The following is a 24101-nucleotide window of genomic DNA, read 5'->3' on the forward strand; positions in this document are numbered from 1 at the left end:
TTTCTGTCAATCTTTTTCTCTTTACATACCGATAGAAACTTTACAGTACTTTTTTTCCCCAAACCTTGCCTTCCTACTCTATTCTCCCTTCTTAATCGATCCCTTGATTCTGGTTCGCTGAATATTAAACTGCTCCCAAATCTCAGGCCTATTGCGTTTTTACCAATTTCTCTCTTGCACCTGATACTATCTCTAATTTCCTTTGTAAACCATAATTTGCTCACAATTTCCTTATCACTCTTACACGAAACAGGAATAAACAATTTCTGGAGTTCACCTATTCATTCTTGAAATGCCTGTCATTGCCTGCACTCTGTTCTCCCTTTCAGTAATATTTCCCAGTTCAGCATGGCCAATTCATGCCTCATACCATCATCATCACCTTGATTGAGATAGGGGAACCTGGTCTCAGATTGAACTACACCTCTATCGACCTTCATAAAGAATTCGACCATATTATTGTCACTCGTCCCCAAGGATTCTCTCAACTAGATTGCAAACTAATCCTTTCTCGTTGCACAACACCCATTCCAGGATGGCCTGTCCCCTTGTTGGTTCCTCAAAATACTGCTCCAGAAAACCGCCTCCTATGCACTCCAGGAATTGCTCCTCTATTTCACTGTGACGACTTTGACTCTCCCGATCTATATGCATTTTAACGTCGCCCATAAATACAGGTGTTCCTTTAACACATGCATCTCTGATATCCTGCATAATACTTTCCCCAAGATTATCACAACAGTTTGGTTGTCTGTGTAACACTCCCTCCAATGTTTTTGCCCTTTGTTATTTCTTAACTCGATTCTTGCAGATCCCACATAATCTATCCTCATATCGTAACGATATCATCTTTGATCAACAATGCAGCTCCATCATCTTTTACTTTTTGTCTGTCATTCCTTAACACTGAATAGCCCTCAATGTTTAGTTCCCATCCTTGGGCACGTTGGAGCCACGTCTCCGTGATGCCAAATATATCGTACCCCATTTCCATCTAAATTGGATATTTTGTTTCCTTACTATGTAAATGCTTAGTATAAATAACATGATATTCTGTAAATTTCGGGTGTCATTGCAGGCTTCTCTGCCAATTCAATATTACTTCAATTTCACGATTCATCTTATTGGCTCAAAACATAATCTTTTTCTGATTTCAGGCCAGTTCTTGCAAGTGTATGCGTACGAATGTAGGCGCTGAACCTGACCAGAAAATGTCTCTACTGCTTGTGTTCTGTTGATAGGAAATCAACTGTCTACGTGATTATTTTATTACAAATTAATATATTTTGTCGGCATATGATTTTTTTTTCATTGTAAAAAATGCTCCAATTTTATCTGATGCACAGCATCATATGTGAGGAAGGACCAGCGGTAGTGCGTGAGGGAAGTACAGAATGGGATGATGTTTTGACCTCTGAATGAACGGCGTGCAGGCATTCAAACAAATAAACGTTAATTTCTCACAACTTGAAGTCCCATGTCTCAGCTATTTGTATTTGACGTGAACACTCATTGAACTTGATATGTCTTTTGAATGCCCATACTGCAGCGTGTTGGGCAATTGACAATTTTATAAACGGTCCGATGGAACAGCTCCAAGATATCATAGAAGCATAGAGAATCATAGGATCCTGCAGTGCAGAAGGAGACCATTTGGCCAATCGAGTCTGCACCGACCACAATCCCACCCAGGCCTTATCCCCATAATCCCATGTATTTACCCCAGCTAGTCGCCCCGACGCTAAGGGGCAATTTAGCATGTCCAATTCACTTCACCCGCCCATTTTTGGACTGTGGAAGGAAACCAGAGAACCCGGAGGAAACCCAAGCAGACACGGGGAGAATGTGCAAACTGCACAGACAGTGACCCGAGGCCAGAATTGAATCTGTGAGGCAGCAGTGCTAACCACTGTGCCACCGTGCCGCCCCGGAAAGAAATACATCAGTGTACGTAACGTTTTCATGTCTGGGTTTGTACTCGTTGGAGTTTAGAAGGATGAGGGGGGATCTTATGGAGACTTATAAGATAATGCGGGGGCTGGATAGGGTGGAGGCGGAGAGATTCTTTCCACTTAGTAAGGAAGTTAAAACTAGAGGACACAGCCTCAAAATAAAGGGGGGTCGGTTTAAGACAGAGTTGAGGAGGAACTTCTTCTCCCAGAGGGTGGTGAATCTCTGGAATTCTCTGCCCACTGAGGTGGTGGAGGCTACCTCGCTGAATATGTTTAAAGCGCGGATGGATGGATTCCTGATCGGTAAGGGAATTAAGGGTTATGGGGATCAGGCGGGTAAGTGGTACTGATCCACGTCAGATCAGCCATGATCTTATTGAATGGCGGGGCAGGCTCGAGGGGCTAGATGGCCTACTCCTGCTCCTATTTCTTATGTTCTTATGTTACGCTGTTCTACGTGTACAGTGTCAATTGAAGTGAAGGTACTTAATACAAAGGTACCCCCTGCTCGTCAAAACCAATTGAAGTGCAAAATAGAAACCTTTGCTACAATTCTGTCTGACTAAGCCTTCGTTTGCATGTTTATTTTTGTTGTTGGAGATAATTCTATCCCTGTTGGGAAAGATCTAACGTCTTGGGGCTCTGATGATCATTTAAAATGTGATGCAAATCCGTGAATATGCAACCTTAATATTACACATTACTTGGAGACATTTATCTTTCAAATACCTCCATATTAATTGCATCATGTTCCTGCTTGCCTTTCCCAATGCCTTATTTTCCAACATCCGGATGCTTTGCCCCTCTTTCTCCCGATGTTTCAGGTTCTACTCTATATCTTGCGGTTCTCTCGAAGTACATAATTCATTGTCAGAAGCTTCTTTCATATTTTCATTAGTGGTCCGCTTTACAGTTAAGTCTGAATTCATCCACTGGACGATGGGAATGACCCCCAGTACTCAGGCCCAGAAGTTCAGAACGACATAAAAATGTAACGCAATGCTGCCAATGCATTTCTCAAAAAGTTATCGTTCAACTCATTAACTCCATGATTACGGACGTACTAAGTTGCTTTACATTGGTTACTCGATGTGACTCTATCCGCTCTCATTTCTTACGTTTTACCTTGGAGCTTTTCCATTGGGTTGTTTACAATACAGCCAATTGTTCAACGATACAGCGACATAGACGTGTATGGGGCACACGAATCGAGTAAGTAATTTTCAAATTATAGTAATTGTGTCACAGCTCTTTGCAAAGCTTTAAAGTTTACATATATTTCATTTGCGAGCACTGCATTCAGAATTTCCAACCATCAGCCCCAACCATCCTTATTCATGTTGTCCTGTTTCAGCGACAGTTACAATATTCAGTACTACCTGAGGCTATGCATATAACCAGGGAATACATTTTTAAAAATCGGAAGCCTCTTTTTTCTTATCAGCGAACAATGAGTAGTGGAGTAAATGCTTGGGTCATTATTTTCTTCATGCAACTGCCTGAATAAATGTAATTTTGTGCCAAGGGGAAATCCATTTCTTTTACGAAATATAATGATGGGCGATGGCAAGAAGCGAAACCTTTCTATTAAACTGCATAAATGACAGAAGACTTTGGCTCATGAAATGGATTTTCTCCTCTTTAATGTGTGTGCATCACTAAATCTAATATTTATTAGGTGACATTGCCTCAGCAATATTCGAGTATTTTATATAGTCGTTTGGCTGATTAAATCATGGCGAGACAAATAAAAAAAAATACTGTCCTACTGGCATTGTGCTCATTACTCAGGCTGAAACTCCTGCTCTGAGTTATGTGGTCCTCATTGACGATATTTCACACCAATTATTTAAATAGTTATGCACTGTGTTGCCCTGTTACAACACGGCTCAAATGACCCTTCGGGGTCCCAGAGTTCTGCTCGTTTAATTGTTTAATTTAATTTGTGCAAGATTCTATCGAAAATCAATTAACAAGTGAAGTTTAATTATTCGGGGTTGGATAAGATGCTTTTTTGGACAATCACTTCAGGTTCGATGGGATGAACGACCTCATTCTGGACTGTGAGATTTCTCTTCTATTTGGGGGTGGCACGGTACACGGTGGTTAGCACTGTTGCCTCACAGGGTTAGGGACCCGGGTTCGATTTCTGGTCGCTGCCTCGCTGTGTGAATCTGGCATCTTCTCTATCTTTGCAATGTCATAAAGAAATGTCATCACCCAGCAGATACTGAAAAAATCGAGTAGTTTAACAGTTATTTCTCCTTTCAGATATTGCAAAACTGGAAAAACGTTTAAAAACGGCAGGTGCGAAACGCGAATATATCAGTTTCAACAATAATCTAAATTGCCATTTATATAAATGTCAAAGCCATCACTTGGAGACGATTGTTTTTGCGATAGTTGTGTGCCAGCAATGTTTTCAGACTAATAAACATTTTGTATATCCCAACTATTGAAGTATTCATACGCTGAAAGTAATCATGCATTGCTCCGAATCAAGCAATTATCCATTAATTTATAAAGCTTTCCTAAGATATTATAAAGTAACTGATCCTGGGCAGTAAGAGACGCTTTAATTTATGCACTTTCATTCGATCAAAACCGCTTTCAAATTTGGAGGAGGATGGCGTATGGGTTATTCCTGAACCTCCTTCATAATCATGTTTTCGTTGGCAAATTTTGAGTAATTGGATCTGGAGTTTGACGCGCCTGTAGTTCCTCTATTCACTCCTCTTGTTGCTTTTCGCTCAACAGAGGACACCGTCGACGACAGAGATTTAGGTAGGCGATCAATCACGTGTTGTCAAAATTTGCTGTTGCAAATAATTATTCACTGTCTTTAATTTTAATTTCTAAAACATATTGAAAATGGTGACGGCTTTGCTGTGTAACTTGAGTTTATGTTCGACAAAATTAAATCATTGTGCACTATTTGTATTTTTTAGTTGCCCTATAAATTGCGTTGATGCTGGAAAAATGGGCCGATTTGCCATTTGCCATTAAATGGACCGCAAAGCCAAATTATCAATATTTTTGAATCTGCATTTTTCTATCCTTGAACATAATTTCGGGCAATATAGATGAACGGAAATTATACTAATTTGCGACTCTTTCAGTCAGCCGGAAAATGAAATTACTCTGGGCGTGATGTGTTACCTATGGAAAGATTGGTGTTCGGGATAATATCGCTCCTTCAAAGCTCAGATAAGTGTCAAATGGAGGGGCAGCAGATATATGGAACTTCCTGTTCCATTCTTTCTAATGGTCTTTAAATAATTCATTCAGCGATGAGAATTTCACCTACTGCATCATTCGTTGAGCACATTTTGTTTGCATAATTATTCTGCTCTTTCAAGCTGTCTTTTCTCACACTAATTTAAATTAAATTAAGGTCATAGCAGTAACTGCTCCGTTGTGTCTGTTAATGGTTGGCAATATTTGCTTCATATGCCTGATATTTAGATCCATGTGGTGTTACGGATGAACACACTTTTCTGTTACATGCATTTTGTTACACTCACAATCTATTATTTTCTCATTCGTGCTTCGGTTAGTGGGACAGATGAACGAAACATATTTTTCAGCTTTATCTGATGATGTAGTTACAACCTTACAGTAGACAGTGAAGTTTTGTCACACGCATCTTCACACGGACAATACTCATTGTCTAGTGCAACGTTGAGTGTAATGCACGTAAACACCCGGTAGTCAATATTAATAATGAAATAAAAACTTCGATATGTGCGACTCTCGCAGTATTCCTTGAAATTATCTGGATGGAAATAATTTTAGAAGAAAATATCTTTCATTCCTATGTAGCATTCTCCCTTGTCATGCCGTCACTTCAATTAAAATATGAGGGAATTAAGTATTTTGTTTTATTCATTTGTGGGACATGGGCGTCACAGGATGGCCAGCATCTATTGTCCATCTCTAGTTGCTCTTGGTCAGAGAGCAGTACATTGTCAACTACATTGCTGTGGCTCTGGAGTTGCATGTATCCCAGACCAGGTAAGGACAACAGATTTCCTTCCCTAAAGGACATCAGTGAGCCAGTTGGATATTTCCGACAATCGGCAATAGTTTTATAGTCACCAGTCGATTCTTAGTCCAGATATTTTTCATTGAACTCGAATTTCACCAGCTGCCATGACAGGGTTCATATCCGGGACTTCGAACCTTTAACTGGGTTTCTGGATTAGTTGTCGAGCGAAAATACCACTATTATTCCCATTCAGGTAATCATTAATGCCCTCATGCCTACATCGAATGAGACTGCCTCCACCACACTTCCACACAGTACATTCATTTCCCAACCACTCGTTGTGTGGAAAACAGTGTGAAACTTATGTCCAAATGAACTCGGTCAACCCCTTTACTGATTTGATGATCTGTATAAAATATCTTCTTAGTCTTCTCCTCTACTCGTGGAACAGCCCACATCGCTTCAATGTCTCCACATAACTGAACTTACTTACCCCGAAACAATTCTTGTCACTCGTGTCATGTATAAGTTTAGCATAGTCTACTTGCCTTCGTACTCCTGTAGGAAAACAATTTCTGAGCTACAAAGAGATAGTAATTGGACATTGACATGCTCGTGAGTGGGCAACATTTTGAATGTTGGAGCGTTGCATGATATGGCAGAATGTGTTGCCTTCGAACTTCGTGAGGGAACACTTTGAATGGAAAGTGACTGTAGAATGTTCTGCTATCAAGGACATTCGTGCAAGAATAACAAATTTAATGTTTTCAGATGCAGCAAGTATTTAGGAATACAAATTGAATGTTTGTACATGTTGCAAGGATGTTGAACATTAAAATAGGGAAGTCCCTTTGCAATTGTGGCCTCACCTGGACGATTCAGTTCAGCTTTCGTCTTTTGACTTCAGAGGTTTTGCGAAGGCTGATTTCTGAGATGAAGTTTATATTAGTTCCCATAATCCCAAGTATGCACCCTACTAATCCCTCACACTAAGTGGCAATTAAGCTTAACCAACCAAACTAACCCACACATCATTGTATACCTTTGCCTCAATAGAGCAGGGAACCAGCATACTCACAGAGTTGCTAGTCCAATTGTACGTATTAGGGACATTTTTTTCGACGATGATAATTAGAGCAATGGACCACACAGAGCGGTCATTATACTTGAGTAAAACATTGACAGAGTGTGCTATTGGGAGACTGACCGGGTGACCAAATGGCATATTGCAGCGCCCAACTCCTATTTGACTATGCTTCCATATTGATCCTGTCCATCGCAGATGCTCAGCCAATCAAGAATACGATAGAGGAACTGTTTCTGCACCTAAATGTTTCACTTTCATGCTGGCCCCGCATATACATTGGAGCCCTTGTCCATCGAAATTCCTCTCTTAATGTGGCCATACTCTGTGACATTTCGGCAATCGTGCTTTGTGCGATAGAAAACAAAGTACTAAGAATACACGGAGAGAAGACCTTCCGCCATGTTCTTCTGTTGCTTGGGAGACCAATATTTCAAAAGGTTGTCCTCTTGTTATACATTACCCACGGCCGGAGGTATCCTCTCAGCACTGACCTTGTCAAGCCTCTCTTCACTTTAAAAAGAAAAAAATAATTAGACAACGATTGCTACTCCAATGACTATCAGGCAAACACGGTCATGTTTTCATTATACCACAAACGCGACATTCCATAGATCAATTTGAACAGCTTCGAATACAATTATATGTCCCATCATGCAAAGCGATCAAAAATGAACACTGTACTCCATGTGAACCCGCCACTGCCCTGTACATTCCTTCTGGAGACCTCGCTAATTCTTCAGTCCATCTCCCTCTCAATAAATATTCACGTTCATTTGGTCTTTGGGATTATTTGCTGTTCTTCATGCTATCCTTCACCATTTGTATGCAAGGAAACACTGCATCCTTAATCACCTATTCTGGCAAACATTAGACTAATGGGCCTAACCTGCCCTTTTTCTGTCTGCATTGATGCCATTGATTATTGATTCTGTCTTAGCTTTGCCTTCATGTAAATCAATTTGTTTTCTTTTAATGGAAAGTTTGCTATAAGCCCAGACTTTCAGATTTCGGAATAAATTATGACCAATAGGTGGACCAAATGTATGTTCCATATGTTTATTGCAAATGATTTGTTGACTGCAAAGAGTTAGTTGCTAACGTCAATGTCAGAATTTATTTTCATTTATCGTGTGATGCACAAACGGCTGACGCAGAAAGGTGCAGCTTGGTTACTCCTCGTTGTCCATTTATTAGAAGTTTAAATTTGACCCAAGATGTGCATATATGAAAAGGAAGTCAAACGAGCACATGTTGATGATACGATTTGAACCATATTCAGCTCAAAATATTATGCACTCTTTTGCTTTCAGAAATCAGAAATATTAAAGCCAATTGTGCAAAAATAGGTAAGAAACGATGGCGAGTATTATACTGCAATTAGAACTTAGCGTCACATTTCAAATGATCTTAAACTGTTCTTACAATACACATTGAAATGTATTAATTTTATTATTGAATCAGTTTGAATCAATGTTCGAGGCATTTCTCAAATCTTTCCAAATTATGCTTTTAACTTGCAAATTGCGAACTTCATTGAGAATGCGCACTGGAAGATATATTAAACTTTTGTGAATATTCAAAAGTCAGTTTGCAAAACAAACACTTCCTGTAATTGAATTTATCCAAATATACTTTTAGAAATTGATCAGCTACGTGCCAGATAAATTGCCATTTCTCTAATATTTTAATGTTTGTTTTGACACCCTGGTTAACAGAAGCGGAAAAGGACGCAGGTAAATGCATAAGGAATGAGCAATACTCGCAGACCTAATCATTATCCAAAGGAGAAAATACTGGGAAATCTCAGGAGGTCTGAGAGAAAAGAGCTGACGTTTCGAGTCCAGATGACCCCTTTTGTCAAAGCTAAAAGGCAGAGAAATTGGGAGATATTTACACTGCTGGATGAGAGAGCAAAAGATGAGTTATAGCCACAAAAACAAGGGGAAATTCTGCTGATGGCAGGACACAGAACTAATATGAGGTGTGAATGGCCAAACAGCAAATATTCTGAAATCGGAGGGTAAGCTGTGACAGATGAAGATGCCGGGGGAGAGGGGAATGGGTGGGAAAGAGGTAAAATTGAGAAACGGGTGGGGGGGGGGGGGGGGGGGGCGGGGGAGGGGGGGGGGGCGGGGAGGGGAAAGCAAAGGGGGAGAAAAGGTAAGGAAAGGTGGTAAATTGGAGCAAAAGTGGAGGAGAAAGATAAATAAAGAAAGACAATCAAAGACAATGAAGGTAGAGAACAGGTTAACATTAAATGATATTTAGGCATTTAGAGATGCAAGGACTGATTAGAGACAGTCACCATGGCTTTGTGAGTGGGAAATCATGTCTCACAAATTTAATTGAGTTTTTGAAGGGGTAAGCAAGAAGGTAGATGAGGGCAGTGCAGTTGATGTTGTCTACATGGACTTTAGCAAGACCTTTGACAAGGTACCGCATTGTAGGTTGTTGCATAATGTTAAATTTCACGGGATCCAGGGTGAGGTATCTAAATGGATACAAAATTGGCTTCCTGACAGAAGCCAGAGGGTGGTTGTAGACAGTTATTTTTCAAACTGGAGGTCTGTGACCAGCGGTGTGCCTCAGGGATCAGTACTGGGCCCACTGTTATTTGTTATTTATATTATTGATTTGGATGAGAATGTAGGGGGCATGGTCAGTAAGTTTGCAGATGACACCAAGATTGGTGGCATGGTGGAGAGTGAGGAAGGCTATATCCAATTGCAGCGGGATCTTGATCAATTGGGCCAGTGGGCTGACAAATGGCAGATGGAGTTTAATTTGGACAAATGCGAGGTAATGCATTTTGGTAGATTGAACCAGGGCAGGACTTATTCAGTTAATGGTAGGGCATTGGGGAGAGTTACAGAACAAAGAGATCTAGGGTTACATGTTCGCAACTCCTTGAAAGTGGGTCACACGTGGACAGAGTAGCGAAGAAGGCATTCGGCATGCTTGATTTCATCGGTCAGAACATTGAATACAGGAGTTGGGACGTCATGTTGAAGTTGTACATGACATTGGTAAGGCAACACTTGGAATACTGTGTGCAATTCTGGTGACCCTATTATAGAAAGGATATTATTGAACTAGAAAGAGTGCAGAAGAGATTTACTAGGATGTTAGCGAGACTTGTTGGATTGAGTTATAAGGAGAGGCTGAATAGACTCGAACTTTTTTCTCTGGAGCTTTGGAGGCTGGGGGTGATCTTATAGAGGTCTATGAAGTAATGAGGGGCATATACAAGGTAGTCAATATCTTTTCCCAAAGGTAGGGGACTCTAAAACTAGAGGGTATAGGTTTAAGGTGAGAGGGGAGAGATATAAAAGTGTCCAGAGGAGCAATTATTTCACAACGAGGGTGGTGAGTGTCTGGAACATGCTGCCAGAGGCAGGTAAAATTTTATCTTTTAAAACGCATTGAGATAGTTACATGAGTACGGGGTTTAAAAAAATTAAAAATAAGGGCGGCATGGACAAGTTGGGCCGAAGGGCCCGTTTCCATGCTGTAAACCTCCATGACTCTATGACTATGACTCTATATGAAAACAAAAGGGCTGAGTTGGGGTAGAGCTAATAATCAGAAATTGGTAAATTCGATGTTGGGACCTAAGGCTCTAAAGTGCCTGGACGGGATATTAAATGCCGTTACGCCAGTTTCCATTGAGGTTTGCTGCAACATTGCAGCAGGCTAAGGACAGACATGTGGGCATGGCTGCAGGCTCGTGTGTTAAAATGGCAAGCAATTGGGAAGGTCAGGGATCTGCTTGTGCACAGACCGAAGGTGCTCAGCAAAGCGACCACCCAGTCCAGATTTGGTCTCTCCTATATAGAGGAGACCGCATTGGGGGCAGCGAATGCAATAGACTAATTTGAAAGCGGTGCAAGTGAAACATTGCTTAACCTGCTTGACTGTTTTGGACCTTGGATGGTTAGCATGGAAGAGGTAAAGGGGCAAGTGTTACACATTCTGCGATTGCATTGGAAGGTGCCATGGGTGATGGAAAAGGTGTTGCGTATAGTGGAGGACTGGACTAGGTTATCCCAGAGCGACCAGTCTCTGTGGAATGCTGACGGAGGGAGTAAAAGGAAGATGGGTTTGGTGGTGGCATCACGCTGCAGTTGGCGAAAATAGTGGAGGATTATGCTTTGCATTTGGAGGCTGGTGGGGTGAAATGTGAGAACAAGTGGGATTCTATCCTTGTTCTAAGAGGGAGGGTAGGGGACGGGGTCATGTCCCAGGAGATGGACCGCACGCTGTTGAGGGCCCTCTCGACAACTGTAGCTGGGAAACCATGGTGGAGGAAGAAGGAACGCATATTAGAAGCACCACTTTGAAAAGTGGTGTCATCGAAACAAATGCGATAGAGATGAAGGAGCTGAGGGAAAGGGATGGAGTCATTACAGCATATAGGGTGCGAAGAATGGCAGTCCAGATAGCTGCAGCAGTCAGTGGATTTGCAATGGATATTCGTAAATTAACTATTGCCGGAAATGGAGACAGAAAGCTCAAGGAAGAGAAGGGAAGTATCTGAGATGGACCAGGTGAAGGTGATGGAGGGGTGGAAACTATCCCCCCTTTTCTTACCTTTTGTCCCCGTTGGCTTCCCCGTCCCCTCTTTGTCTGAATTTTACTTCTCTCCCACCGATCCCCCCTCCCGCTTCATCTTCATATGTCGCAGCTTACCCTCTGATTTCAGCTTCTCTGCCGTTTGGCCATTCGCACATTTTATTCTCTTTATGGACTGCCATTAGCCGCCTTTCCCCTTATTTTTGTTGTTATGGCTCATGTTTCATTCTCTCACACGACAGTACAAATATCTCTCATTTTCTAAGCCTGTGTTTTGACGAAGTGTCATCTGGACTCGAAATGTCAGCTCTTGTTCTCCTCTTGCAGATACTGCCACACCTGCTGAGATTTTCCATCTTTTTCTCTTTTGGTTTCAGATTCCAGTATCCACAGTAATTTGCTTTTATGACTTAATCATTGTGATAACTTAAGAGTTAACTTCATATTTTGTGCAGTTAATTTGCAATGTTTCATGGTGTCGTACAGTATATTCAGAAGTCAAACATTCACATTATCCAAAATTTGCATCCTCTTTTAAATTTGTGGCACTCTCGGTTTCATGATAACTTCCTTATTGCACGGACACCCTTATGTATGCTAAATCGCCGCTTATTTTTCTTCACATTACTTGGGAATCGGTTTTCTATTTGTCATTAACTACCTTAAGTAGAAACAGGAATGTAACGCAAAAGTTTAGCAGACCTATCAGCAATAGTAGAGATATAAATAGTGATACTGGACTTTAACTCTACTTCACCTCTCTATGGATGCTGCCTAACGTGCTGAAATTTCGAGAAATTTCTCATTTCATATCATCTCCTGTATCCACACTATTTTCATTTTTTTCATGTTTGTCTCCCTATCCTAACTTTTAGCTGCATGTCTGGTTATCTGTCACTCTACCTAACCTTACATATAATCATCAGAAGGCCATTTAGTACATGGAAAATATTTAGTGGTTCAATTGTACCAAGCCTGTCTTCCGATCTATTTCCAATCTACAATTTTTGTGCAAAAGCATAAACATTCAAGCAAAATAAATCTTATAAATATAAATTTGGAGCCATATTTAAATTAGTGGAGGAGATACAGTGGCCGTATTCGTTCACAGATGTTTCAAATTCTCCCCGAGGAAAATTGATTCCCTTAATATTAACTGCTTACTTCAATTCACAGATTAAGATAATTTTATTAGCTCATGATGCTCTCAGATATGGGACTGAGGTACTATTGCAACAAGTTGGAAAATAGATCAGTCATCTATAATTGCATGGTAGAGCGGATTCAAGGTTGACAACTGCTTAAACATAAATTTATTTACTTACTCTTACATATGATGTGGGTGTTGATTGACCAGCCAATATAATTGTTCATAATTGTTCATCAGCTGGTAGCAGCGGTCCCGGTTCATATATCCCCACCTTCTATATTCAAATGGGGCCATTGCCATTAGTGTTTTTAGGAATTAATTCCCTTGTTTGCCAACTAGGCTAAGATAAAGGTAAATGTTCTGGATCTTGACAATATCGTTGACCAAGATTCTGAAGTACAGTTACAAGCTTGGGTCGGTTAAAATATGCAAAGTGGTCAGTATATTTAGTCTATAGGCAAAGTCAAGAAATCCCATCGAACCAATTACGTCCCTTAAAATGTAGGGTCAATTTTCTGTAAAGTTGCTGATGTTTACCTGACAATGCTGTTCAAGGCACTGGCAGGGAGGCAGGAAGTGAGGGGCACATATTTCGGGGTAATAGCTTGCTAAAGCAAAGCAATAGCTTGCTGAACCATTTTTTTAACCTGGGTGCAGTCGATTACATTCAGCTACACGCATCATTAAATTCCACACATGCTACTGCATCAAAGTAGAATTTGAATAAATTGCTGATCAGACGCCGATCCGTCCATCCTCTCACCTCCTGCCTCCCTGCCAACGCCTTGAGCAGCGTTGTCAGGTAAGCTTCAGCAACTTTACAGACAATTGACCCTAAATTTTAAGGGACATAATTGGTTCAATGGGATTTCTTGACATTGCCTATAGTCTAAATATACTGTCCATCCGTCTATTCGTACATCCATTCATTCGTCTATCCAACCGTCCATCCATCTGCCCGTCCGTCCATCCACCCATCCAATTGTCTGCATTGTTATCTATTAACGAATCAAGCTCTTGAATGTTATTTCAAGAGTACCATCTCTCTTTCATTCTTTCTTTCAATTTCGTTGTTCCTGGTTTTCTTTTTTCGATCAAGTTGACTATCTGATAAACAGAATTTGGTCCAATATAGGCATTTTTACATTAGTTGGGGGGTTGGGGTGTTACTGACGGGACATACAGTAATTATCCACTATCAATTAACCTAAAAAAGGTGAAGATGATCTGCTTCTCAAAGGCACTTGGGCATTGCCAGCAAATAGTAGTCAAGCAAATTATTCCCAAGTTCCAAGAATGATTAAAGGAGTTCAGTGAAATTTGAATAATTTAAATTATTGAATTTTCTTTTAGAAATCGCAAAATTGGAAAAACGCGCTCAGGATGCAGGTTTGACGTCAAACATATATACATATAATTTCCACCGCAGTTGATAAAATAGTACTGTACCTTTTCAAACCTGTTTTGCAAAGTTAATACACATCGTTCGTTGTTGTTAAAATTGTGCAGTTCTGTTTCTCCAATGAGGTTCTATTTTTCTCTTATTTTACTGTTGATAAATGGGAATGAACGGTAGTAGTAAGGGCACCTACTAAATACCTTTGAGAAAAAGGTGGTAAACCACCTCTTGAAACATAACAGTCCTGTGGTATATTTGCACCAATGTTGATGGAAGCAAAAAATTTGCAAGAGTTTAAGCCAGTAACGGTAAAATAATGTGACAATAAATGGCCACATCAGAAAGTTGTGTGAATTAGAGAACCATTTGGAAGCAATTGTGTCGCCATGCTGATGTTCCAACTGTGCATATTTGCACTATTTGCATAGAATGTCCGTCGAACTGTTTCATTATAGTTTATAAAAGATACACACCCTTACGATTGTCCGCCTGCGCGCAGGAGGAAGTAAATTGTCCGCCTGCGCACAGGAGGAAGAAGGACAGAGATGCGAATCAGGCAGACTATTTTTTATGCCTTAGTATTGTTGGAACCACAGTCATCCAATAAGCTGGAAATTCCGTCACAATGCTTGCTTTCTGCCCGTAGTCGTTGACTTTGTGAGTTACGAGATGAGTTATTTGGAACAGGATTCCAAGCATCCTAACCACCTTGCTGCCAATGGTCTGACAGTGTTTGTTCTGCTGCATTCTTGTAAATTGTAACTTTGATTGTACGAAGCTCAAGGACGATCTTAATGGCAAGAAGAGCTTGTTGGACTGTCTATACTTTCAGCTATTAGTTGCTTTGCAATTGTATGACACAAACAATGCGATGAATGCGGAATTGGTTAGTAAAGACAAATTTCCACAATTCAAGACACAGGTTGGAGAATTTACAATGGGGCAAGAAGGAAATGGCAGATTCAATAAAACAACAAATTTCCCAACTGTCTTCACAGGGGAAGAGAGAAACGAATCTTCCTGGCATATTGGGGAGGAAAACTTAATTTGAATATTGGAAAGCAAATGTGTTGAAAGCAGCGTTTTCTCTGCAGGGGCTAAGTTTTGAGCTGAACCCAACCAATACAAAAACTTGGGAAACATAGCATGCTGGTGAAAGACGTTTCTATTGAACAACAGATGGTGGGAGAAAGGCATCCTGACTTGCCAACTCATTTCTGAAGTTATCAACCCAAGAGCGAACAGTTATACATTTTTGAAAATTCAGTTGTCCCACTTAATCTGTCATCTTATTAATACACATTTTTTACATTTACCAATTGCATCCTATATTCTAGCAGAATTAGTTCATTGGTCTTTACGATGCAGCAGTTCCTACACATTGTTACTACCATTTACTGCGCAACCTCACTTATGCTCTATCCGTAAGTTTCAAATTTTGCTTTCTCACAAGCCACAGCGCTGAAAAGGTGACGTTCCCATTGCGTCATTACGACCTCTTTATCAGTAGGAATTGAATAATTTATATTCTTTATGAATAGTTCTATTCATTTCCAACTGCATAGAAATTGTATTATGCTTGACTTTCTTCTGATAACATAGCACAAAGAACAAAGGAAAAAGACAGAAGATTAGAGCGCAGGAACAGGCCCTTCGGCTCTCCAAATCTTCACCGACCATGCTGCACGACAAAACTAAAACCCCATACCCTTCCTGTGACGATATCCCTCTATTCTCATCCTATTCATGTATTTGACAAGGTGCCCATTAGAAGTCACTATTGTATCTGCGTCCACTTCCTCCCCCGGGAGCGAGTTCCAGGCACCCACAATCCTCTGCGTAAAAAAATCTGCCTTGTACAGATCCTTGAAACCTTGATGCTCGCACCTTAAACCTATGCCTCCCAGCAACTTACTCTCCCGCCTTGGGAAAGGTTGTGATTATCCACTCTGTCCATGGTCCTCATAATCCTGTCGACATCTATCAGGTCGCCCCTCAACCTCCGACGTTCCAAAGAGAAAAAACGAAGTTTATCCAACCTGTACTCATGGCTAATGCCCTCCATACCAGACAACATCCTGCTAAATGTTTTCTGTACCCTCTCCAAAGCCTCACATCCTTCTGGTAGTGTGATGACCAGAATTGTACACTATATTTTGTATGCGGCCTAAGTAAGGTTCTATAAAGCTGCAACATGACTTGCCCATTTTTAAACTCAATGCCTCAGGCGATGAACACAAGCGTGCCATATGCCTTCGTGACTACCTTCTCCATCTGCGTTGCCACTTTCACTGACCCGTGTACCTGTACAACCAGATCGCTATGGTATTAATACTCTTAAATGTTCTTCCATTTACTGTATATTGCCTATCTGTATTAGACATTCCAAAATTCATTACCTCACATTGTCTGTACCTTTTAGACTTGATTACTTGTAAAGACTCGCATTCCAACCATTATTTTGTAAATTGAGTTTGTGTCTTTATATGCTATGTTTGTGAACTGAAATCCCAATCATCTGATGATGGAGCAGCGCTTCGAAAGTTAGTAGCTTTTGCTACCAAATAAACATATTGGACTTTAACCTAGTGTTGCGAGACATCTTACTGTGTTTACCCCAGTCCAACGCCGGCATCTCCACTTCACGTCCCCTTTAGCTACTTAGGATACACTAATTTCTCTCAAGGCCACAGCAATTTGCTTCCTTGCGTCTCTCAGTATTCTGGGGTATATTCCATCAGGCCCTGGGAATTTATCTACCTTAATGTTTCTCAATAACCCCAATATTTCCTCCTTTTTGACGTCAACATTATGCAAACTATCTATACACCATTCCCCAGACTCATCATCCACCATGTCCTTCTCATTGATGAATACTGACACAAATGACTCATGTAATACCTCGCCCATTTCCTCGTTTCTTTCTACTTTCCTTGTATTCCACGCTTGCTTCATGTGTTCCCAATAATCTGACCTTGAGAAGTTCTTCCTTTTTCACTTTGGCTCGACTCCCAATTTCTCCCGTTATCCAAGGTTTCCGAAAATTGCTACACTTATCTTTCATCCTTGCAGGAATGTGCCGGTCTTGAATTCCTATCAACTTACGTTTGAAAGCCTCCGACTTGCCAGATGTTGATTTGCCCTAATATCTGCCCACAATCTACATTCCTCAGCTCCTGCCTAATATTGTTGTAATTAGCCTTCCCCCAATTTAGCACCTTCACTTGAGGACGACACTTATCTTTATCCATCAATATATTAAAGCTTACTGAATTCTGGTCACTGTTCCCGAACTGCTCTGCTACTGAAACGTCGACCACCTGGCCAGGCTCAATCTCTAGCACCAGGTCCAGTACGGCACCTTCCCGAGTTGGACTAGGTGCATACTGTGTCACGAACCGCTCTTGGATGTTCCCTTGAAACGCTGCCCCATCCACACCCATAGCATTAAGTGAGTCCGAGTCAAAATAGGGTAAGTTAGAATCTCCCACTGCAACAACCCTGTTTCTTTTAGACCTTGCCAAAATCTGCCTACATATCTGTTCCTCTATCTCCCGCTGGCCATTGGGCTGTCCATAGTCAACCCCCAAAATTGTGACTACACACTTCCTATTCCCATATTGCCTCGCTGTATGAGCCTTCGAGGTTTCCACCCGAAATGCAGCTGTGATATTCTCCTTAACCAGCCATGCAACTCCCCTAGCCATTTTATATCCCCCGCTATCCCAGCTGAATCATCTGTATCCTGGAACGCACAGGTGTAAATCCTGTCCTTCCCTTATCCAAGTCTCTTTAATGGCAACAACTTCATAGCTCTAAGGACTGATCAAAGCGCTAAGTTCACGTGCCCTAACTTTTATACTTCTCGTACTGAAACAAATGCACTTCAGTCCACCAAATCCTATTTGATTAGCAACCACACACTGCCTGATCTTGTTCTGAGTCTTACTGGCCCTACTCTCCAGTTCCCCTTAAGTTAATTCGCAATTGCTTTTGTTCCCACCCCCCTGTCCAGCGAGTTTTATTCCTCTCGTGTGACACGAGCAAACCTCCCGGCCAGAATATTTATGCCCCTCTAGTTTAGATGCAACGCGTCCTTCTTGCATAGATCCCACTTCCCCTGGAATAGATCCCCCTGGTTCAGATGTCTGAAGCCCTCCCTCCTTCACCAGCTGTTTAGCCAGGTGTTGAGCTGTATTATCATTATATTTCTAGCCTCACTGACACCTGGCACGGGGAGTAATCCTATGACTACAACCCTGGATGTCCTGCTTTTTAACTTTCGACCGAACTCGCGAAAGTGCTGCTGCAGCACCTCGTCACTCTCCTACCTCTGTCGTTAGTACCAATATGGACCACGACCTCTGACTGTTCACCCTCTCCCTTCAGAATGTTTTCTGCCCGTTCAAAGACATAACAGACCCTGGCACCAGAAAGGCAACATACCATCCTGCAGTCGCTTTCACGTCCACAGAAGCGCCTACCTCTACCCCTAACTATAGAGTCCCCTATAACTATTGCTCTCGTGCTATTTGTCGCCCCCCCCCCCCCGCCCCCCCCCCCCAAACAGTATCGGAAACAATTTGGTCTCAGAGAATCTGGCCTGTTTATCTTAAACTTTCCCCATTATGCTCGAGGGAAGCATTCATTTTGGCCAAGATGCACAATACATTCAAAAATACTGACATACATGTTTAATTTATAGAATAGCAACTATTTGTAGTTAGTTGTGTATTTCTGCAAGTAGCAACTTTTTTAGAAACTAAGTACAAGGCACATTGTGGCCCTTATTCAAAGTTATTTTCCCATGCTTAGTAATCTTATTAGCTTGAAAGTCTCAGCGTCTCCTGAATCTCTGCAACACGTATGTAAAAATCATCCGAGAAAATGTCATCGGCCTTAAAGTTAATAATTCTCTTGAGAATGATGACTTTTATTCCAAAGTATTGAAAGGGGTTCTGTAAAGATAACGGATGAATTGGTGATTATCTTTCACATTTCCAGAAGCACTGGAATGTGCCTGGACATTAAAATGTTGCAGATGTAAACGAACGGTTTAAGAAAGGGGGGGGGGGGGGGGCAGAGAACATAGGGACTATAGACACACTAATCTGTGAGCGGTTGCAGGACATTCCTAGGCGGGAAGCTGAACAGCCAGAAGTCATTGTACACATTGGTACCAACGACATAGGTTGGAAAAGTCATGAGGTTCTGGAGTGTGAATATGGAGAGTAAGGCGAAGGCTAAAGTGCAGAACCTGGAGTGTAATAGTTTCAGGGCTACTGCCGCTGCCAGTATTAGCGACAATAGTTATAGGAAGATTAGGCCTATGAATGCATAGCTTGAGAGCTGGTGCAGGGGCGCAGGAATTTAGATTTGTGGATTATTGGGATCTCTTCTGGGGCAGGCGTGCCCTGTTCAAGAGGAACGGGTGACACCGAAAATGGAGGGGGACGGTGATCCTAATGGGAAAATTTTCGAGAGCCACGCAGGAGGGTTTAACTTGATTTTGCAGGGAGGTGGGAACCAAAGCAGAAGAGAGACAAAAGATAAGTTTGAGGAAAGCTCGAAAGTGAAAGAAAGTACGTTAAATAGTAAAAGCTAGCAATCCTAGTACTAGAGAGGTCAGGCAAGAGCAGGGCAGAGAGCATGGGAAGTCGAGATGAACTTCATTTATTTCAATGGAAGAGTCCTGATGGGCAAGGCAGATAGAATAAGGTCATGGATGGGGACATGAGACTGGGATATTATAGTGATGACTGAAACATGACTAAGGGTGGGACAGGTGTGGCAGCTCAATATTCCAGGGTACATATGCGACAGGAAAGTTGGAACAGGAGGTAAGAGAGGAGGGGAATTTCCTTTTTGACTTGGGAAAACACCACGGCATACTGAGAGGGCATATTTCTAAGGGTTCGCCCACTGAGTCTTTATGGGTCGAACAGACAAGGAAGAAGGGGGATGTTGCTCTGATAGGATTGCACTCTCCACCGCCAAATAGTCAGCGGAAAATTGAGGAGAAAGTATGTAAGGAGATCACGAGGGGTCACGGGCTCAAGCTGAGAGGGGCGAAGTATAACTCGGATATCAGAGGGACGTTTTTTACACAGAGGGTGGTGGGGGCCTGGAATGAGCTGCCAAGTAGGGTGGTGGAGGCAGGCACGCTGACATCCTTTAAGACTTACCTGGATAGTCACATGAGCAGCCTGGGAATGGAGGGATACAAACGATTGGTCTAGTTGGACCAAGGAGCGGCACAGGCTTGGAGGGCCGAAGGGCCTGTTTCCTGTGCTGTACTGTTCTTTGTTCCTTGTTCTTTGAGATCACAGATAGCTCCAAAAAATGAGTGTTAATAGTGGGGGACTTCAACTTTCCCAACAGTGACTGGGACAGCCATAGTATTAGAGGTTTGGATGGAGAGAAATTTGCTGACTGTATTCGGCAGGAATTTATCATTTATCATGTGATAGGCCTGACTAGAGATGGGGCAAAACTTGACATCCTCTTGGGAAAGAAGGAAGGGCATGCGACAAAACTGTTAATGATTGAAATTTTGAAGCCAATGGCCCGAATTCTATTAGTTTTCAGAGAGCTATGGAGAATGACATGTCTAGCCAAAAAGTTAAAATTCTGAATTGGTGGAAGACCAATTATCATGACATTGGACATGAAATTTCAAAAGATGATTGGGGGAGTCTGTTGTCAGGCAAATGGATGGCTGGTAAGTGGGTGCCATTCAAAAGTGTAATAATCAGGTTTCAGTGTAAGTGCATTCATTTTAGAGTGAAGAGCAAGGCTGGTAGAGGTAGGGTATCCTGGATGATTGGGGATATTGAGGCCCTCGTCATGAAGAAGAAGGAGACATATGACTCGCATAGGCAGCTGGGATGAAGTAGATGCCTTGAAGAGTATAAAGGGCACCAGAATGGAGTGAAGAGAAGAATCGGGAAGGTAAAAAGTGGATACGAGATTTCATTGGCAGTAAAGGCAAGTGAAAAACCAAAGAGTTTCTACCAATACATGAAGGGCAAAAGAGGAACGAGGCAGAGAATAGGTCCTCTTAAATGTCAACAAGGTCATCAATGTGCGGATCCACAAGAGATGGGTGAGCAAAGGCATATGTTAGGGAAATTGGGAAAATAAATAGTGATATCTAAAGGAGTGCACATGTTACAGGGAATAAAGTGGTGGAAGCCCTGAAGCACATCAAGACAGATAACTACTGGAACAGATGAAGGATATCCCAGGAAGTCGTTGGAGGCTAGGCAGGAAATTGCGGGTCCCCGAGCAGAGATATTTAAATAATCAACCGCCGCAGGTGAGATGCTTGAAGACTCATGGGTGAGAAATGTTGTGTCTTTGTTCAAGAAGTGCTGCAGGTTAAAGCGTGGCAACTACAGGTCGGCGACCGTAATGTCTGTAGCGGATACGTTGTCAGAAGGCATTCTGAGAGACAGTGGGGACAATTCTCTCAAAGGTGATGAATTGTCAGGAAAACCGTTCGAAATCGCGACAGTTCTGACAGTCGGCTTCTCACCTGAATTTCTGCTTCTCACCCGAATTTCCGCACTCTGTGCAATGCAGAGGGCCCAGTCGGGAATCACATTAAAAACCCAGGGAGGAGAGGTGGGGGGCGAGGAGGGGGGGGAGGGGGGGGGGGTGCGGGGGCGGGCGGCATATTCGCGCTGGAGCTGGGCAGTTCTGGAGCTCTGCGCATGCACCGTGCCCCCAAAATGGCAAACTCCCGTTTGCTGGCAAGATCAATCGCTGGCCAGCTCGGGGCTCCTGCAGTACTGTCCCTCCCGCCCCCCAAACCCCCCTCCACCCCCCCCCCCCCCACCCCACGGCCTGATCGAGGCCCCCACAATTGCCGGGCCAGTCCTGACGCCCCGCTGTCCCGGAGCGCCCCGATGTCCAGGCCCCACCCCCCAGCAGTGGCGATGCCCCCACCCCTCTCACCCCTCACCCCCCTCCCACCTCGCTGACCACCCCGTGGGTCAGACAACCCCCCCTGGCGGCAAGCCCCCCCGCCGCAAGCAGACAATCCCCCACCCAATCCCGCCCCAAAAGTTGCCCTCCGTCAATCCCAGACCTATCCCAATTCAGACTGGCAGCGAGTCCCCCCACCACCAATCGCCTCTAGATCCGAGGCCCTGCCCCGTTGGCACTGCCCGATGCCCGATGGGCAGTGCCAAGATGTCCCATGGGCATGGACACTTTGCCCCTTGGGCAGTGTTGGGGACACAGGCTGGCACTGCTAGGCTGCCCATGCCCAGGAGGCACCACCCCTCCCCGCCGCCCGATCCCTGGCGGGACCCTGATTGCACCCCCCTTCATTCGCCAGCTCCCCGAATGGGGTGAGAGATTCGATCGGTACCTGAAAGGTCCCGATAAGTAGAAAATCTACACATTTAAAATAGATTAAAACAGATTGAAGTGACTTAGCTACCTTACCGCCGGTTTCCAGCATGGTCTGACCGGCGACGGTTCACCGGCTCTGGGAGATACGCATGTGCTCCCGGGGCATGCGGAATTTGCCATTCAAGGTAGCAGACACGGGTCTCCCGGCCAGACTCGCCAGAAAAGTGGCGGGCGCGGACGGGAGAATTGCCTGGACTTATAGTTACTTAGAGATGCAAGGACTGCTTAGTTACAGTGAGCATGGCTTTGTGAGTGGAAAATCATGTCTCATGAATTTGATTGAATTTTTGGAAGGGATAACCAAGGAGGTGGATGAAGGCCGTACAGTTGACGGTGTCTAAATGGATTTTTCCATGGTGTTTGAAAAGGAATCACATGATAGATTGTTGCATGAGGTTAAATCGCACGGAATCCAGGGTGAGGTAGCCAATTGGATGCACAGTTGGCTTGACGACATGAGGCAGATGTGGTTGTCAAGGGTTGTTTTTATAACTGCTGGCCCGTGAACAGCAGTATGCCGCAGAAATCATTGCTGGGCCCAATGTTATTTGCCATTTACATTAATTATTTGGATGACAATTTAGGAGCCATTGTTAGTAAGTTTGCAGTTGACACTAAGATTCGTAGCATTGTGGCCAGTGCTGCAATTTACCTCGGATTGAAACAGGATCTTGATCAATTGGGCCAGTGGGCTGATAAATGGCAAATGGAGTTCAATTTAGTTAAATGCGAGGTGCTGCATTTTGGGAGATCGAACCAGGCCACGACTGGCAGGGCATTGGGGAGAGTTATAAAACAAAGAGATATGAGGTGCGGGCTCATACCTCTGCGAAAGTGGAGTCATAGGTGGACAAGATTTTGAAGAAGGCACCCAGCATGCTTCGTTTTCTGTGTCAGAACATTAAAGAAATGAGGTGGGACACGTTATTGACGTTCTACAAGACATTTGTAAAACTTGTAAAACTTCAAAAGTAAAATTCAATTCATAGGCAATAAAATAAACACCCATGCGTGTGAATATGTGCTTTTTATTGGATTTGGGCTAACCATATTACACCAAGTGCTGTGATATTTGGAGAATCCTCGAATTTATGAAAGCCATTTTCTTGATCTTTTCCGCTCAACAGAGGATTTAGTAATTGATAAAGACAGAGGTATGTGACTAAAAAATGTTGTAAACATTTTGTCCTCAAAAACGTTTGTACATTTTTAACTTTTGTATAAAGAAGTAAATTACTTCCTTACTTCTTTCTTTCCTTCCCACTTTCCTTACTTCCATCGATCCATCCGTCTGTCTATTCATCTAGCCGTCTATCTATCTATCTATCTATCTATCTATCTATCTATCTATCTATCTATCTATCTATCTATCTATCTATCTATCTATCTATCTATCTATCTATCTATCTATCTATCTATCTATCTGTCTATCTATCTTTACATGACTATCCATCTATCGAATTATGTATCCCACCTTTCCTTCCCTCTCTTTTTCTCTCTTTCCCTCCGTCAATCTATCTCTCTATCATTCC

This window comes from Mustelus asterias, chromosome 8, assembly GCF_964213995.1.
Source record: "Mustelus asterias chromosome 8, sMusAst1.hap1.1, whole genome shotgun sequence".
NCBI classification, from domain to species: domain Eukaryota; kingdom Metazoa; phylum Chordata; class Chondrichthyes; order Carcharhiniformes; family Triakidae; genus Mustelus; species Mustelus asterias.